Raw genomic sequence first — 10,351 nt, 5'->3', positions numbered from 1 at the left:
CATTTTACGCGGCTGGAGAGATCTGGGGTAAACGACACAGGATCAGGCGAATAAAATAATAAAGAGGAAGAACAGAAACGCACAGGCCCGTTTCCCTGATAAGCACAAACACAAAGAGTCCTAAATACAGTATCGCCTGTCGGTTCCCACAGGTGATACAAAATAGCGCGTCGGGACGGTTCAGCCCCGGGCCGGGCGCCGGCACCACTCAGCGCAGCCGGCAGGGGGCGCCCGCGCGCAGCCGCCTCGGTCTCCGCCACCCCGGGGACCCGCGGGGCGCTCATGCCTCACGAAGGATCCACGGTGCTTTATTTACAGACGCCGTGCATGTACCTGTTCGTCCTCAACCCCGCCTTGCGGTCAGAGCGCCACCCTGGCTTTCAAAGGTCTCCCGCGGACCCAGGGAAAAGGCGGGGGGTTGTTCTTGAAGCCGGTGGCGCTGCCCCCCTAGAGCCCCGTGGGGGGGCCTCAGACCACTTCGCGGCGGCCCCCGGCCCGCGGAGGCCCCGGGGCGGAGAAGGGGCTGACCCAGGCCAGGGAGGCGGGGCGGCCCAGGACGTCCTGCAGGTTGGCCCAGGCGGCCGCCCCGCGCGTCCTGTCGGTGCAGATGGAGTACACCTGCAGGGCGAGCGTCAGCGCCCCGAAGAAGAAGCCCTTCAGGCCCACGAGCAGCAGGAAGAGGAGCGAGCCGCGGGGCGCCACGGTGCCGCGCAGGTCCCACTGGCCGCGAGCGCGCAGGGCGGGCGCGCCCAGCAGCAGCAGCAGGTGCAGCCCCGCCAGCGCCGCGTAGAGCGCGAACAGCACGAAGTACTTCTGGTTGTCCTCGCCCACGCAGTTGTTGACCCAGGGGCAGTGGTGGTCCATCCCGCGGATGCAGCGCCCGCACGCGAGGCAGTGGCGCGCGCGGGGCGGCTGGACGGCGCCGCAGAGGGCGCAGCGGGGGCCGCGGGGCGCGCCCGGGCCCGGCTCCGCGCCCACGGGCAGGGCGCCCGGGTCGGTGAGCATGGTCCGCAGGTGCGCCGCCAGCGCCAGGAAGGCCAGCAGGTGGAAGAGCGCGCCGTGGGCCACGCCGTAGGCCGCGTCGCGCGCGGGGAGCAGCAGGTCGCGCAGCAGCAGCGCCGACGCGCTCAGCACCAGCAGCCACGTGGTCGCGGCGCACGCGAAGCCCAGGACGTCGCACACGCACCACATGAAGCGCGGGGGCGCCCGGGCCTTGGGCGTGGGCATCGCGCGAGGGCCACGCGGGGCCGGCCGGGGTCCTCCGTGTCCCGAGCCCCGCCGCCCTCGCACAGTCTGGGGGTCCCCGCGCCCCGGGTTCTAGAACGCGCCCCGCAGCCGGGGGTTTGTGAGCGCAGAAAGGGGAGCGCCCCTCCCCCGGGGACCCTTCCCAACGGGGGCCTCTCCCCTCGGGGCGGGGCCGGGCGCCTCCTTCAGGACTTTGCAGAGGGGGGGGGCCAGGAAAGGCGGGCGCTGGGCGCGGCGGGGGCCTGAGCGGCCAGGCCCCTGGGGAGGGCCCCGGGCGACAGTGTCCTGGTGGTTTTCAGGGCCGGGCAGGGGCCCCGGGGGAGACACGGTGCCGCCGGGACCAGGGGACAGCGGACGGGAAAGGAGACCGTGGGCTGGGGAGCATTTTAAAGTCCCCAAGTGTTCGCTGGGCCCGACGTGGCCACAGCGTCCTCGGACTGACCGGCGGGAGGCAGCCACACTGGCCGGTTAAGGGACATACAGGGTCCGGCCCCTGGAACCGAGGTGTTTGGGTGGGGGTGGGGGTGGGGGTGGGGGTGGGGTGGGCTGGGCAGGGGCTGCGGACCCTCCAGGGGGCCACACCCGGGGCTCAGGTGTCAGCAACGGCTCAGGGGTGACCAGCCGTCCCCTGGTCAGCTGCAGTCCTCTCCTCTCCACCCAGTGACCCCCCTCCAGGCTGCTGATTCCCCGGGACTCACGGTGCAGCGCAGCCTCACCGCCGCCGTTGACCATGGCCCCGGGCGCGGGGCGGGCCCAGGACACCAGGTGAGAGCCCGGGAGGCCCTGCGGGCCCTCAGCCGCCCTCACTCGGCCCGGGCCTCATAGCTGTGAGGTTGCTGTGGCCGGGGCGTCGCTTTGATGTGCCCCCGGCTGTCCAGGTGCCAGCCGCGCGCCCTGGCAGGAATCCCCCGCTTCTCACTCCCGCCCGGGGTGGGTGTCCTCCCTGCACAGCCCCCAGAACTGTGGGCGTGACGATTGACCGTCCCAACCCCTGTCCCTGTGCTCATCTCCATCCCACGGCCCTGTTTTATTTTGTGTGTTTTTTGGTTAATCCCCTCCCCCGAGGGTATTTTTCCCATTGATTTTTAGAGAGAGTGGAAAGGAGGGGGGGGGGAGAAAGACCCCGATGGGAGACACACCTTGATGGGTTGCCTCCCGCCCGACCCAGGCCGGGGCTGACCCTGCGACCCGGGCCGGGGATGACCCTGCGACCGGGGCCGGGGATGACCCTGCGACCCGGGCCGGGGATGACCCTGCGACCGGGGCCGGGGATGACCCTGCGACCCGGGCCGGGGATGACCCTGTGACCCGGGCCGGGGATGACCCTGCGACCCAGGCCCTTGACGGGGAATTGAACCCACGACCCTTTGGTGCACAGGCTGGGGCTCTAACCACTGGGAACACCACCCAGGGCCGGCCCCTCTGCCTTTTTCAGCCGCGTCGGGCGTGTGGCTGGGTGGTAGCTGTGCCGTCCCACCCGCTGGCTCAGCCGACCTCGGGGAGCGTAGCCCACTGTGGGCGGTGACGGGGCCGAGGGGAAGTTTCTCACAGCAGGTTCTCGGTCGTCGCCAGGCTGAGGGCTCTTCATCCACTCACACGCTTACCGGTGATATAATTTTCACCGAGGTCACATTTTCCATTCCCCGCACCTGCCGTCGCCAGTGACCCACCGCGTGGAGACGGGCTTCCTTTCCTTGGTCCCGGGTGAGGTCCCTTGGCGTCCCTCTGCCTCGCCGTGACTGCCGTTGAGCTGGCCCTGAGCTCGCCGCGGAGGTGAAGCGCTGGAGTGACATCCTGCAGGGAGCCCGCCCGCTCTGGTGGGAGGTCGGTGGGGCAAGGCCATGGGGGCGGCAGCCTCACATGGTGCCTCTGGGTGTCGGAGGCTCGGGGAGCCCCTGGGTGACACCGATTCAGAGCCTCAGCCCCTCCGCCTCTCTCACAAGCTCATCTGAAAAGGATTTTGACAAGTGATATTGTTTGTTAAGAAGTCACATTTGTGCCTCGGTCAGCGTAGAGCGTGGACCCATGAACCAGGCGACGGAGGTTTGATTCCGGTCGGGGCACAGGCCCGGGTTGCGGCTCGATGCCCAGCTGGGGGGTGCAGGAGGCAGCCGATCAGCGACTCTCATCACTGACGTTTCTCTCTCCCTCTCCCTCCCTCTCTTTCTCTCAAATCAATAAAGACATTAAAAAACAAAGTCACATTCGCAAGGGGGTTGATGGAAATCGTGTGCATGTGTGAGCGCCCGGCTAGGACCTTGTGAGTGTGGTCGGAGGTCAGTATTTCTGATAAAGCTCCTGCTTCTGATCCCCCCCCACTTAGGCTTCAATCGCTCAGAAGCACCTTCTCCTTTATAAAGCACCCCCTGATTATTCCGAGGAACCTGTGCCTCTCCCGGCCTCTAAATCCCTTGTTTCTCTCGCCTGTGAAATGCTTTTGTTCTGCCCTGTGGCGTCTGCTTGTCCTGCCCCGTTCAGCCAGGTCGGTGAGGGCCGGGCCGGGCCGGGCCTGAGGAAGCGGGAGTGACGCTGACTCCGTCAGGTGGACCTAGGACGCCGGCTAGGTGGGCGCCGCCCTGCTCCCCGAGAGTCCCCTGGAGCCTCCGTGACAAGTCATCGCAGACGGAGGCTCAGGACAGCAGAGGTCCATTCTCTCCCGGTTCTGGAGCCAGGAGCCCAAAGTCAAGGTGTGGCAGGGCTGCACTCCCTCCAAGGCTCTGGGAAGATCCCCCCGCCTCTCCCAGCCTCTGCTCACCTGCGGGCTCACATCCCTGGGCCTGTGGCCGTGTCGCCCCCCCCTCTGCCTCTGTCATCACCGGCTGTGTCTCTGTGTCCCCTGGGCTTCCTGTTACAGGGACACCTGTCCTTGGATGTAGGGCCCACCCTAAGTCCAGGGTGACCTCACCTCCAGATGCTGAACTAATTACACCTGCAAGGACCCTGTTTCCAAATAAGGCCACATTCTTTGTTTTCTTTTCCTGAGGATATTTTTTCCACTGATTTTTAGAGAGAGTGGGAGGGACGGAGAGAGAGGGAGAGAGACACACACATCGATTGGTCACCTCCTGCACCTGCCCCAACCAGGGCCAGGGATCAAATCTGCAACCAAGATATTGGCCCATGACTGGGAATCGTCGAACCCGTGATTCTTTGGTGGGCGGGTTGAAGCTCTAACCGCTGAGCCACACCCGCCAGGGCAAGGCCACATTCTGAGGGTCCAGGTGGGCAAGGATTTTGGGGGGACCTTTTCAACCCCCCCACCCTCCTCAACCCCCACCTTCCGGAGGGTGGAGGGACTCGGGTTGCTGAGAGGCTGTGACATCCATCCTGTGTCTGCCCCGCAGCCTGGGTCTGAATGTCCATGGGCCCTGAGTCCGGGTGCTCACCCGCCTTGTCTTCATTAAAACAGTCACAAGCAGAGCCCGGGGCCCACCTCTCCCTGGCTGCAGACTCAGCAGGCTGTGCTGTTGGCTGCAGGGGACGCTCAGCCTCTTCACTGTTTCACGCTTCGTTTCCCCGGAGCCTCCGGGGGGGCCGCCTGGCGGGACTGAGCGTGAAGCTGCGGCTCCAGCCACCCTCCTTGGAGACCCTGGCTGCCCGGAAGGCGCCTTTGTCACAGGATTCCCACAGCGCCCTCCACGAGGGCTGCTGATGCGCAAAACCCGCTCAGTCCCCTGCCAGCCCACCGTGTCCCACGATCACCGCCTCGGCTGGGGGGCTGCAAGCTGCTGCTGCCCTGGGCTCTAGTTTTTTTTTTTTTTTGTGTGTGTTTTTATTGATTTCAGAGAGAGGAAGGGAGAGGGAGAGGGAGAGAGGAGCATCAATGATGAGAGTCATTGACCGGCTCCCTCCTGCACGCCCCCTGCTGGCGATTGAGCCGCAACCCGGGCCTGTGCCCTGACCGGGAACTGAACCCTGACCTCCTGGATCCTAGGTCGATGCTCAACCGTTGAGCTACACCGGCCAGGCCCCTGTTTTTAATCTGGAAAGCGCATCTCACCGTAGCCCACAAGGCCGCTTCTCAGGTGTCCCCAGGCTGGGTGGAATCTCAGGGGGCACCTCCTGGGGCCCAGACTGTTCCGACACCTTTAAAGTGCCTGCAGGAATTCCTGTTTCCCGAGGATGGGCCCTTGGCAGGAAAGGGGCTGGGCTTCTGAAGACAGTCCCTCTGTGCTGGCTGCAGTGCAGACGCCTTCCTGGAATTTCCTGCCCCAAACTGTTTTAACTTGGGGTTCACACTGACGACTCATATCCAGCTCAGGGCACTGCACTGGCCAGGGGTGCGGGGGAATTGCGACTTGAATTTGTTGCGGAAGGTTGATGAGCCAGCGCCTCCTAGTTAGTGCATTTTGGGGTCTGCAACCTTGTCAGGTGTTGGTGAGGCCTGTGGGCATGGACCAGGGCAGCCTGGACAGTGCCTGCCTCCGGCTTCCTGCCTGAGGCCTGGGGAAAGGATGAGACCTCGGGCAGACTGAGGCTTTGCATCCTGCTCTGCTCCTGGAGGAGGTCCCTGTGACCTCATGGCTGACTGCAGGCGCGCATACGTGTGCACATGCATGCATACACACCACATACCACACAGGCACGTAGCTGCACACGTACCATGCACACACACATACAGGCATGCACAGAGGCATGCACACGCAGGCATGTACCCACACAGACATGCACACACACAGACATGTAAACACACAGGCATGCACACACAGACATGCATACACACATGCATGCACCCACACATTCATGCACACACACAGACATGCACCCACACAGACATGCACCCACATAGACATGCACACACATAGACATGCACACACACATGCATGCACACACAGGCATGCACCCACACACACATGCACACACACAGGTATGCACACACAGGCATGCACACACACATGCATGCACCCACACGCGCACACAGGCATGCACGATGCAGCCCCCATTATCTTCAGACGCTTTGGGAGAAAGAACGTGTTTCCACGGGACTCGGGGAGCACATTACAACCACTGTTCTGAGCCGAGACCGCCAGCTGAATTCGACGGCTGAGTACGTTTTGAATCATCTCAAGGACTGAACAACCGCAGAACCACTTAAAGCAGAGACTGAAGAGACGTTAGGACCCAGGGCAGAGCTGGGGGTTTAGAGGGTCGGGGTGTTGGATCTGCCACGTGGCTGCTCCCTCAGCTCGTCTCAGCTTCAGTCCCTTGAACTCTGGGCCAGAGGTTTTATGCCGGGTACAGGCGGGCGCGGAGGATGGCAGAGAAGTAAGACGATCTTCCCGCCCCCGCCAGCACGGGCACGCCCCACGGGAATTCGCCAGGTGGCCTGCGAGGTGTGGCAGGTGCTGTGCTGCCGCCTGGAGGCAGAGGACGGGGGAACAGGGGCTGGCCTCTGAGCCTCTCCTGCCTTCCATGACTCTCGCTGCTGTCGCCCGGTACCCGCGCCGCCCTCCCATTCCACCCATCGGCTCTTCCTCGGGGCCCAGGCTGGCCGAGTGGGGGGTTCTTTAGCCTCAGTTCTCTCTGCCAGGCTACTCATCCTGCCCCCAGGCTCCTGGAGGCTCCCCCGGGGCTCTGGACGGGACGCGAGCCCCCATCTGCCGACCCTGCTGGCCCTGTGGTCCGACTGGCTCCTGTGTACTGCAGGCCTCGCCCATCCCCGGCCGGCCTGCCCACAGCCCTGACCCAGTGGGCGCCCTGTGGGACGCAGGCCAACTCCTGCCACCGCCTGAAGGAGGCAGCGGGTGGGCAAGCCGGGAGGGCTCTCAGGCTGAGGCGGCTCCTGGGCCCCGTCCTCAGGCTGGTGTCTGCCATCTGAGCCGAGGAGGCAGGTGCTCTTTGCTGGCTGCCGAGCTGCTGAAACCCGAGGCAGCCAGCCAGGGTCACGTGCCCAGAGAAAGCGGCCCTTCCGATCCGAAAAATCCCCGGGGGGTAGCAGAGGCGGAACGAAATGGGATCTGACGGACGGCTCCGTATCTCTGGCCCTTTTCCCTGCTGGTTGCTAATTGCAGCAGAACCCAGAGCCGCGGAGACGCAGGCGGCTCTCCTGGCCGCGAGGAGGGCGTCGGAGGCAGAGCGGCAGGCCGCTGCGGCGTTCTTTCCGGATCACTGGCTGCCCTGTCTCCCGCGCTAACGGGCGGGCGCCGCCGAGTCGAGTTCAATGCATCACGGTTTAATCAGACGTGGCAGCTGTCGGGCGCCCGGTCCCGGGGACAGCTTGCAGCCGAAATGATCTGATCCATCCAAGATCTCTTCACGCTGCCCGTGGGCACCGGGGCGAGCCTGCCTCCAACGGCAAAGCCCCATTCCAGGCTCCCCGCCCTGTGGGCCTGACGGGCTCAAAGCCTGGACGCCGGGGGCTGGGACCCCTGGGAGACAGACAATTTGTGCGGCCTCAGGGGAGATGAGGCCGTGGCCTCTGCCGAACTCACCCACATCAAAGGAGAAATTGGCACGCGGTGTGGGTGTTTACACGGGGAGGGCCTGCGCAGGGCACGGCTGAGGGAGCTGCAGATCTGACCGGCCACGTGTACCAGGCACCAGCCGCCCCGGGCCCAGGATGGACGTGGCCGTCACGGAGCTTAGAGTCGGGGAGGGGGACAGGGCACGTCGAGGGCCGGCCTCCGAGGGGGGACGCTGCTCCCAGCGAGGCTGCAGGCTGCCGCCCAGGGAGGGCCTGTGTGGGCAGCCGGGAGCTGGAGGCCCAGGCTGGGCAAGGGCAGTGGGTTGGAGTGGGGGTGGGAATCTGCAGCAGGCAGCCCGGCCTGGCTGTGGGCAGGGCGCCAGGTGTGGAACCCGCTCCCTGGCCCGCTCCGCCTCCGGGGGCACTGGGGAAGCTCTAAGGTCAGGTTTGAGGGTTAGGAGGCCTCCTGACCTGGGAGTAGGCAGGAGGTGCGGGGAGGGGCGATGGTGACAGGGATGGCCACCAGCACTTCCTGTTGTTTTTTTTGTTTTGTTTTTTTTATGATTTCAGCAAGAGACCACAGCTGGGGTTCCTTCCTCCTGCAGCCTCTTCCTGCCAGTGCCTCACTCAGGTCTCGGGGTGCAACCCCCTGTGGGTCACAGGCCCACAGAGTGACCGCCTGGCTCCCAGACTTGCTTCTACATGGTACCCCGTCCCCACTCCTCCCACTCACATTCTTCTCAAGTCCTCAGGCTGAGTGAGGTCCAGGGGTGAAGGCGGGCGCAGCAGGGCACGGGGTGGGGGTGGCAGGGCCTGGGAGGCATCCCCACGGCACAGAAGTGAGAGTCTGCTGGGGCAAGGACCTGAGCCAGGTACCATCTTGGAGGCCGAGCCCGGCTGTCACAGGCTGCCCCAGGTTGTCCCATGAGACTCAGCCGGGGCAGGTGGGGCTGGGCAGGTAGGGATTGAGCTTGCCCACTTCCCCAGGAGCTCGGTGCCGCCCAGTGTGCTCCGGCAGGTGCCATCCGCTTAAAGTGGCTTCTGGACCTTTCCTGTGCACTTGGTGGGCCCGTGCTGTAGCCTGAGGCCCTGGGGGAAGGGCTCGATCTGGAGACAAACTTCTGGGAGGAGACACCTGTCCAAAGGAGGAGGGAGCCAGAGGGGACAGAGCCACAGCTTCCACCCTGCTGGGGTCCCAGGTGTGAAACCCGCCCTGCGAGGTCTCAGGAACCTTTCTTTCCAGCACCTCCTCATGCAGACAGAGCTGCCTCCTGTACTGGTGAGGTCACAGCAGCGGCGGGTTGCACCCCACAGGGACTGCCCTGAGGCTCAGCAAATGATGACGGAGGTGTCAGGGGCCGTGGGCAAGGTGCATCCGAGGCCAACAGGGTCCTAACGAGGGCGGGCGCTGGATCTTGTTTGCTGCGCTGCCCTGAAGGAGTTTGTTTTTTGAAACGTAGGTAGCAGGGTGAACATGACATACTGGGCTGGGCTTGAAACAAACCCTGAAAACTGCAGCCTCCTCTGAGCAGGTCTGACTGGGGTCTTCGGGGCTGGGCTGTGCGGCACCCTGGCTGTGGGTGGGGGGTGAGCCATCGCCAAGGTCGAGGGGGAGAGACTCCCACCCAGGCTCCCTCTGCTGTCCCGAGAGGGGTTCACCTCCTCACTGAGCTGCAGTTCGAAGCCTTGTTACAGACCCGAGCGGCGGGAGGGCAACTTGTGGTGGGGGGAGTGGCATTCCCCATTCCCTGCCTTTTTGGGGCCAGTCTTTCTTTGGCCACCTCCAAACTGATGTCAGTGGTACCTAGTGGATTTCTGTTTGGGTTATTGTAGTCACCAGTTTTATAATTTCATCTTTTATACTTTCCATTTGTCTATGAAGATTTACTGTCTGTTTATTCATTGATATAATGTTTTCCTGTATTTCTTTATATATATTTTATTTTTTATCCTTTGGCGATATCTTTAGTTTTTGAACATACTTATAACAGTTGCCTTGATGTCTTTTTTCTGCTAAATCTAGTATTTGGGTCCATGTGGAGTCAATTTATATCAACTGCCTTTTTTTCCTGATTGTGGGTCAGAATTTCCTGTTACTTTACATGTCTAACAACAAGTAAAAACCAGACATTGTAGGTGATACGTTTGGGAGACTCTGGATTTCTTTGTGTTCTTCTGGGAATTACTTTGCCCTTCCTGTCCCAGTAGACGGTTCACGTTTCTGGATCAACTCTGCAAATCCTGTTTCCCTATGCTTCTCAGCAGTTTCTGTCCTTGCTCCTTTTTTTTTTTAATGTGGTGTTTAAAAAAAAAAAAAAAAAAAAATATATATATATATATTGATTGATTGATTGATTGATTGATTTCATAGAGAGGAAGGGAGAGAGATTGAAACATCAATAATGAGAGAGTCATTGATCGGTTGCCTCCTGCATGCCCCCCACTGGGGATCGAGCCAGCTCCCTAGGGATGTGCCCTGACCAGGAATCGAACAGTAACCTCCTGGTTCATAGGTCAAAGCTCAACCACTGAGCCACAGCGGCCAGAACCTGCCTCCCATGCCTGCTTTACCAGCCTGTCTCCCTGAGGGTCTCCTCGGTGCCTTTAGAATTAGGTGGTCAGCCTTATCTCTAACCACTGGCCTACACTGGCCAGGGACCCAACATCATGTTTTCATTTTGATGGGGTAAGTCCTTTCCCACT

The 10,351-nt window shown here is 62.4% G+C and overlaps 1 pseudogene; it reads right to left on the bottom strand.

Annotated features, from left to right (window-relative positions):
* Window positions 1–468: 468 nt before the first annotated feature.
* On the bottom strand, window positions 469–1,227 carry LOC148093959 (palmitoyltransferase ZDHHC3 pseudogene; annotated as a pseudogene).
* Window positions 1,228–10,351: the final 9,124 nt, after the last annotated feature.

The sequence above is a fragment of the Miniopterus natalensis genome, chromosome 2, assembly GCF_054644295.1.
Source record: "Miniopterus natalensis isolate mMinNat1 chromosome 2, mMinNat1.hap1, whole genome shotgun sequence".
NCBI lineage: Eukaryota > Metazoa > Chordata > Mammalia > Chiroptera > Miniopteridae > Miniopterus > Miniopterus natalensis.
The sequence above is the reverse complement of the archived record's forward strand: the minus strand, read 5'-3'. Positions and strand labels throughout refer to the sequence as shown.